At 43.8% G+C, this 7,568-nt stretch overlaps 1 long non-coding RNA gene across 1 annotated transcript; it reads right to left on the bottom strand.

Moving 5' to 3' along the window:
• Positions 1–3,174: 3,174 nt before the first annotated feature.
• LOC144385429 (uncharacterized) lies at positions 3,175–7,060 on the bottom strand. Its single transcript, XR_013451693.1, has 2 exons — positions 6,556–7,060; positions 3,175–6,423 (listed from the first exon to the last, which is right to left on the bottom strand). It is a non-coding gene; the product is annotated as an uncharacterized LOC144385429 (long non-coding RNA).
• Positions 7,061–7,568: the final 508 nt, after the last annotated feature.

The following is a 7,568-nucleotide window of genomic DNA, read 5'->3' on the forward strand; positions in this document are numbered from 1 at the left end:
AAAGAAATCCCACACGTCAGTACATGTAAAGGAAAATGGGAAAGAGAAACCTCTCAATATCAAATGAGGACTGGTTAGTGTGTTTAAATTATCACGGTAATTTGATTGGATATTAGAAGAAGTGGGCATGCCTGAGGAGTGATTATCAGATGTCACACATGAGTATATTCTTCCTGGCTGAATTTGCGCTGTAGCTTTATTTTACACCCGTATATGTACATGCAGGAGTGCGCTTGGGCTGAAAAATCTGAAATATTTGGAGTTAATCTTTTTTGACACAATGATGCCACCTGACGTTGTGCTCAACACAGTGCCCAAATAACACGATCAAGCCGGTAGTGTTCAACGTGTTTGTGCGTCGATGTTTAGAATCTTGTGGTGCCAAAGACGATCGTCTACATCCGAGGTCGACTACCTGCTGAGTCGGCTTGGCGCCTGCCTTAAATGTGTGTCAACTTTGTCTCCTGTTTGCAAACATTAAATATGCTGTTTTGATGATTTTACACCGGTGACGGGTGAGATTTGTTTCTAACAGGCCCCTTTGGGTCGGGTCTTGTAAAAAGCTGCCGTCAGTCATCCCAGGAATGAGCGGCATGTTTTGTGTGGCCCCTGTGTGTTAGGTGATGAAGGACAGTCTCAGCTCAGAGGAAAGTGTTCCTACTGTTGAAAAGAGAGCATCCACAGCATTTCTAAAGCCCACATTTCTACCGCGCTAATGGTCTGGATCACAGACATTCTCGCAGTGGTGAATACGCTGAATCCAGTGATAATCAGAAATCTTCTCAGCTGCCGTAGCCCTGATATGGTAGGACGATATTCTCTGACAAATTATTTCAGATAAAGGAAGATTATCCTTAAGATTGCGGATGCACCTCATTGCTTCTGTCACATTGGCATCCGACCGAGGTCTGAAAACCAGCAATCGTCATCAGTTAAAGCTCCTTGCTTAATTAAGAAGAAGTCGCTAACCACAGAGGAATGGTTATTTTCCATGTTATAATCTTTTGGTTGATAGTGTGAGCGCCGTCTTGATGAACTGCCTCAGCCTGCCTCACGTCCCGCTCTGCACCTGTCAAGGATTTATGTATGTGAGGTTCATCACAGGCAGAAAAGGTCCATATTAATCCCTCAATGGGGAAATTAAATCTTTACACTTTGCGTATTCTGGGGCCCGTGCTTGTAAAGAATAACAATGAGCATGAGCATGCACACACAGGACACATTGACATGCATTAGAGGATGACTAACAGTGAACCTGTAATCATTGCTCACATTTGGTAATTGGAAAAACTTTTACCTAAAATGGTCCAATTTCTCATCAATGCAATCCTTTAGTGAAACAAGTAAATCTTATTCAAATTACGTTATTTGTAACTCTCAGGATTCTTCTTCTACAAAAGCAACGAGCATCATCATGTAGTCAAGTCAAGTCAAGTCAAGTCATTTTATTTTGTATAGCCCAGAATCGCAAATTACAAATTTGCCTCAGAGGGCTTTACAGTCTGTACACATACAACATCCTCTGCCCCGAAACCCACCATCGGCACAGGAAAAACTCCCCAAAAAATGAAAAAACCCTTACAAGAGGGAAAAAAGGGAAGAAACCTTAGGGAGAACGTCAGAGGAGGGATCCCACTCCCGGGATGGACAGACTACAATGGATGCCATGTGTACAGAATGAATGAACATGTAGCACCTCTCAGACCTAAAAAAGATCCAAGTTCTTCTTGCGAGGTTCTTCTTCACTAGCAACTTCTTGATTCCGACTTTTAGCCTCTCTCCTGTTCGACTAGTCGGTTATTAGTATCAAGCCTAGCAATCCCTTGAAAAGCAATCAAATAGCACTCAGGATTTGATTAAACATTGCATAGGTTTATTTATTCATACTTATTTACTTTCTGCATGTATTCTCATATGTATACTGTGGTAATCTGGGGAGAACAAGTACTTGATACACTGCCGGTTTTGCAGGTTTTCCCATTTACAAAGCATGTAGGGGTCTGTCATTTTTATCATAGGTACTCTCCAAAAGTGCCTTGCTTAAGGGCGACTCCGCCTTGCCCGGAAGGGAAAGTGGCCAGTGCAAGTCTCTCAGGTCCCAAGCTGAATCCCTACTGACAGAGCTACTGCCCCTCAATCAGTGTTCAAGACACTAAAACACAATGAGCATGTCGATGGATAAAATCTACCTCCTCCAGAACATAAAAACTAAAACAACCTTAACGTTCCATGTAATTACTTACATGCTACAACAAATATGACTTGACTCCTTGAGGTTAACATCATTACGGTGCTCTCAGAGGAATAGTGGGACACATTTGAGCAAACGACTGAGACTGTAACCTCATTAACACTTACTGTGGAGAAACAAGCTGCATTGACACGTGCATGGATGGTTATACTCATATAAAAACAATCAGCTTGAGATTTGTTCAAAGTTCATCTTGCTCAGCTGCATACTCAAAGCATGATATTTTCCCTAATCTAACCAACTGGTTTTGGTCATTTATTCTACTATATTAACTGCCACCATTCAACGTTTTATGTTGATTGCGGTGAAGAAACTCTTTTAAAAGTAGCCCAGTAGCCTCATACTGCCTGTGAGTGTTTGCCACAGGCCGGAAACCCGGTTGGGGGGGCGCTGGGGTGGTGCAGTTTACTTGAGGACAGTGTATGTTCCATGTAGTGGCGGAAAATCAGGAGGCCTTTGACCACTTTATAACTGGGACCAATCAGTTGGGTGAAACATATTAGGAGTCTATTTTATCAAGTGTTATTTCATGTGATTCGGTTTGTTAAAGAATAAACATTCTTTGATTTTAATTGAAACATTTTTTTGGCCTGTTTGTGAATGGACCTCGGGTCAGAGAGGAGCCTGTCGACAGGGAAGTCTGAAGGCCACATTGCCTAAAAAAGAAGTATAACCGCATATAGCTTGATTATATTTAATCCAGATCAAAGGTTTTTTACTCAGTGATCGGTCTGGTTACCATGACATCCTGCCACTATATAATATTATATAATTCTTATTATAATATAATAAAGTACAAACATAAAATTGAATGGAGGGAAAGGGTTTTAACTTAAAGTAGTACACAATGGGAATGTGAAATCATCGGCCGCTTAAATTAAAAAAATAATTCTGTTGAATAAAGAAACTAACTAATTTGACAATGATTGTTATATATAATCTTTAATCATGTTATTAGAAAGTTGTCATGTCATGGTGTGCATAGGATGAACTCACGTTGGTGATCATATGACATTTCAACTGGTGATTTAAGCGTTTAAATAAGTCTGCTTTACCAGAGACATTCATGTTCTCAACATAAGGCCTGATATCATCAAAGCGATTTTGACATTAGCGCCATCAAAAGTTAAAAAATGTTCAGACTCCGTCACAGAAATGCACCCTTTTTTTAGTTTAGGTTCGTCTCCTCAAAGCTTCAAACCTTGACTTCAGACACACGCTTGATGTGGCTGATAATGCCGCTGGAATAAAATATCACAAAATCATGAGGTCTGTTTTTCAAACGTATACATCCCTACAAACATAATGAATTATATGATCACACATATCAATTTACAAAGGTTACAGCACAATTAAGACATGTTAGTTCACTTTTCAGTGGGGCAAAATAATGTCAAGAGCTGCAACAACGTTATTTGTTCATTGGCTAAGATTAATTAAAAAGGCAGCCGGTGCAACATGTGGCATGAAATGATGGGTGGAAGTACGAGTTGATTCAGCTAAATGTAATTTAACTGTATAGTCATTTCTCTTATGTAAAATGTTACTAATAGCCATTTACTAGATATTTATTAACACCAGGCAGTTAATTGTTCTTTTCCCTGTATTGATGTTTAGAACGCTAGTTAAGATCCTCTACATTGCAACTAGTCTGTCTATTCCAATTCCAATATTGAATCAATAGCTAACTGCCTGTGGGTGATTCCTGTGCACCACACGGGCCATATGAAGCAAAGTATTCCAAGCACACTGAGCTGTGCTGATTGCCGAAGCAGTCCTTTCTTTAGAAGAATCGACCCAAAATGGTAAATCATTCATGTAGCAGTGAAACCTTTTAAAATACTGAAATGTCAAGTGGATATGGCTTATGCAGCTATTGATTGAAAATGAGCAGCCGTTTGGCCATTTCACATAAAAACAGGGCTGTGGCGCACTTGTCGGACTTCTTGTCCGAATTTGACAAACATTTATTACACCAGTATAACATTGAAATAGTGCACAATCTTGGCAATTGGACTCTTAAACCGGGATAATCAAGGGGCTGTGCACGTGAGTTCTGCTCAGGCAGATTCTGCCCTGGACTCCAGACACCGCTGGTGGTGGCCCTCTTTTTTCTGCAGCCAAAAGCTTGTTGGACCAAACCAGAATTTAATCCTCATTCTCTCGTCTCCATCTTTTCCATTCTTGATCCCCTCAGTCCCACTGCACCTTCTACAAAGCCACTGTTATTTATTTTGTAATAAAGATAGATGACATGACCCATTCTGTGTTCTCTGTAATCCATTTTATCTCTATCCCTTTCACTTATACGAGTCAACAACCGCACTTACTGAGTAACTTGGAGAGGACATGCGTTTCTGAACCTTGCTCAAAGGGTAATTGTGACGTGAGTAGCAATACTAGTGTTGCTGTATTTACTCAACGCATTCATACTGATGACAGCTACCATTAACAGTGCCACCTGCCCATCAGTAGCATTGCAGCATTCACACAGCTACAGGAGCAACGTTGGGTTAAGTGTCTTGCCAAAGAATACATCGGCATGCGGGTCATAAGAACCAGGGATTGAACTACCAATCCTGTGATTGGAGGACCACCGTGCTCTCCACTCTCCCACAGTCGCCCCATTCTGTAAGGGTTACAGGTATAGGGACCCAAAAGCACAACTCCTAGGCAGAATCCAATCAAAAGTTCTTTACTGGTACAGGCAGGGTCAAAACCGGGATAGCAGTCCAATGGGCAAACAAATCCAGAGGGGCAGGCAGGAAATCCGTAAACGGGGACAAGCAGGGTTCAGAAACAGGATGGCAATCCGACAGCCAAACAAATCCACAAATGGCGCAGGCCATTTCTCGTGGTCAAGAGAAGGCAGGCTAGGTCAGGATATCAGTAATCAGAAAAACGCTGGAAAACTTGGCATGCACAAGACAATCTGGCAGTGAGCAACAGAACCGTTGCCTGAGCAGAGCTAGCGTGCGAGTAACCCCAGGGTGACAAGCCAGGCGGGAGTAATGGCCCCACTGGAGGACCTGAGAACGGAGATTTGCCGGGACAAACAGACGGTTATCGGGACAGGCACTGGGGCAGGGTGCTCCACATGGGAGCATTTTACCGCTCTCTCCACTTCCCAGGTCACTGTCCCAATAACACACTTAGGGGAGAGAATGTTTTCTGGACTTTGAGGGCAGCTCATTGACTGGAACTGACCAGTGCCGGGACGGTAGGACAAGGTAAACTCAAAACTGTTAAGAAAAGAAAAAAAAAAAAAAGATTTTGGAGCTTGCTTGGCGGGAGTTCAACCGCTTGGCAGAGTGAATATATTCTAAATTGTTGTGGTCAGAAATTTGCAAAGCCCAAAAAACTCTGCAGTTCCTTGAGTGTGGAGGGTTGAGGCCAGTCCGCCACTGCTCTGGTCTTTGCAGGGTCCATCTGGACACTGCCGGCATTGACTATGAAGCCCAGAAACAATACCTCCAAGGTGTGGAACATGCACTTTTCAGCTTTTACGTAGAGGTGGTTCTCTAGAAGTCTATTGAGGACTTGCCGTACATGCATCACGTGCTCCTGTGTCGACTTGGAAAAAAATCAAAATGTCATCCAGATAGACAAAAACATTAAGCAGATCCCGAAGAACATAATTTACTAGCCCCTGAAAAACAGCAAGGGAATTGGTGAGACCCAATGGCATGACCAGATACTCATAATGTCCACTGGGAGTATTGAAGGCCGTCTTCCACTCATCCCCCTTCCTAATCCTGACCAAAGGTACGCATTCCCGAGATCCAGTTTTGAGAAGATTGTACCCCCTTCTAGCAACTCAAACGCAGAGGAGATAAGTGGGAGTGGGTACCTGTTCTTGATGGTGATGTTATAGAGTCCTCTGTAGTCAATGCATGGTCGCAGAGTTTTGTCCTTCTTACTCACAAAAAAGATGACGACGGTCTAATCAGTCCAGCAGCCAAGGAGTCGTTAATACAAAAGTCTCCATCGTCCTTGTCTCTGGAGCAGACAGGGAAAATAGTCTGCCTTGGAGAGGCGATGTGCCCGCAAGGAGGTCTATTGCACGATCATACAGGCGGTGAGGTGGCCGAGCCTTGTTGAACACCTCCCTCAGGTCATGTTAGTCCTTAGAAACGCCGGTGAGATCTGGATTCTCAGGAGACACGGAAAAACTACGAGATGCAAGAGACTTTAGACAAACTGCGTGACAATGAAGACTCCACCCTAAAACCATGAAAATCCCAGTATGACCGGTTGATGAGGTGCATGAAGTATGTGGAAGGTGAGTGTTTCACTGTGGTTACCTGCCATCTCTATGCGCAGGGGGGTGGTCTGATGAGTAACCCTGCAGAGTAGACGACCAATGCAGTTGCCCAGATGAGTCTGTCCAGGGCCACCTGCCCAATCCCCATCTTTGCAGCCAGATCCCTGTCGAGAAGGTTAGAATCTGCACCAGAATCAATGAGAACAGCAACAGGGTGGCTCCTCCCCTGACAAAACATCTGTGCATGGATTAGTGGTCGATTGTGGTCGAGAGGGCATTTCAAAGTTTTGGCCCTCTGGTTGACTGGTGAGCCTTGTCTTTTACTGGACATGCGGCCCAGTAGAAGGCATCGAGAAGAGAGGCGTGGTTCCAGTCACTCTCCGCTGCCATGGTGCAAAATTCAATAGAATAGTCGGATACAGATGGCCCTCCCTGCTGCAGTTCAAACAGACCCGGGGCCGCTTCCCTCCCGGGTGTGGCGTGATCATAGACCTGGGATAGCAGTCCAATGGGCAAACAAATCCAGAGGGGCAGGCAGGAAATCCCTAAACGGGGACAGGCAGGGTTCAGAAACAGGATGGCAATCCGACAGCCAAACAAATCCAGAAAGGGCGCAGGCGAAGAGTTCGTGGTCAAGAGAAGGCAGGCTAGGTCAGGACGGGAAAACTTGGCATGCACACAAGACGATCTGGCAGTGAGCAATAGAATGTGACGGGCTTAAATAGTGAGTGACTGATGAGGGAAGGCACCACAGGTGAGGGTGAAAAGAACCAGGTGCAGGAAATCAGGTGACGAGGTGGGAGGATCTGAAATGACAGGAGAGTTAGTGAACACGCAGGGAAGATGAAAAATAAACTATGATGTGGGCGTATGTGTGACACATTCAGCGATCTTACATTGCTGCTTCTGTCACTTGCAAACCAAGTTGAGGTTTGTTGCACAAATATGTGGACAATATGTTTACTGCGGACCTTCCGCAAGCCTTCTTCCAGCAGCTTAGCACATACTTGTTTTTCCACATTCAATACAATTAATTTTATTTTGTATAGTCCA

The sequence above is a fragment of the Gasterosteus aculeatus genome, chromosome 2 (genome assembly GCF_964276395.1).
Source record: "Gasterosteus aculeatus chromosome 2, fGasAcu3.hap1.1, whole genome shotgun sequence".
NCBI classification, from domain to species: domain Eukaryota; kingdom Metazoa; phylum Chordata; class Actinopteri; order Perciformes; family Gasterosteidae; genus Gasterosteus; species Gasterosteus aculeatus.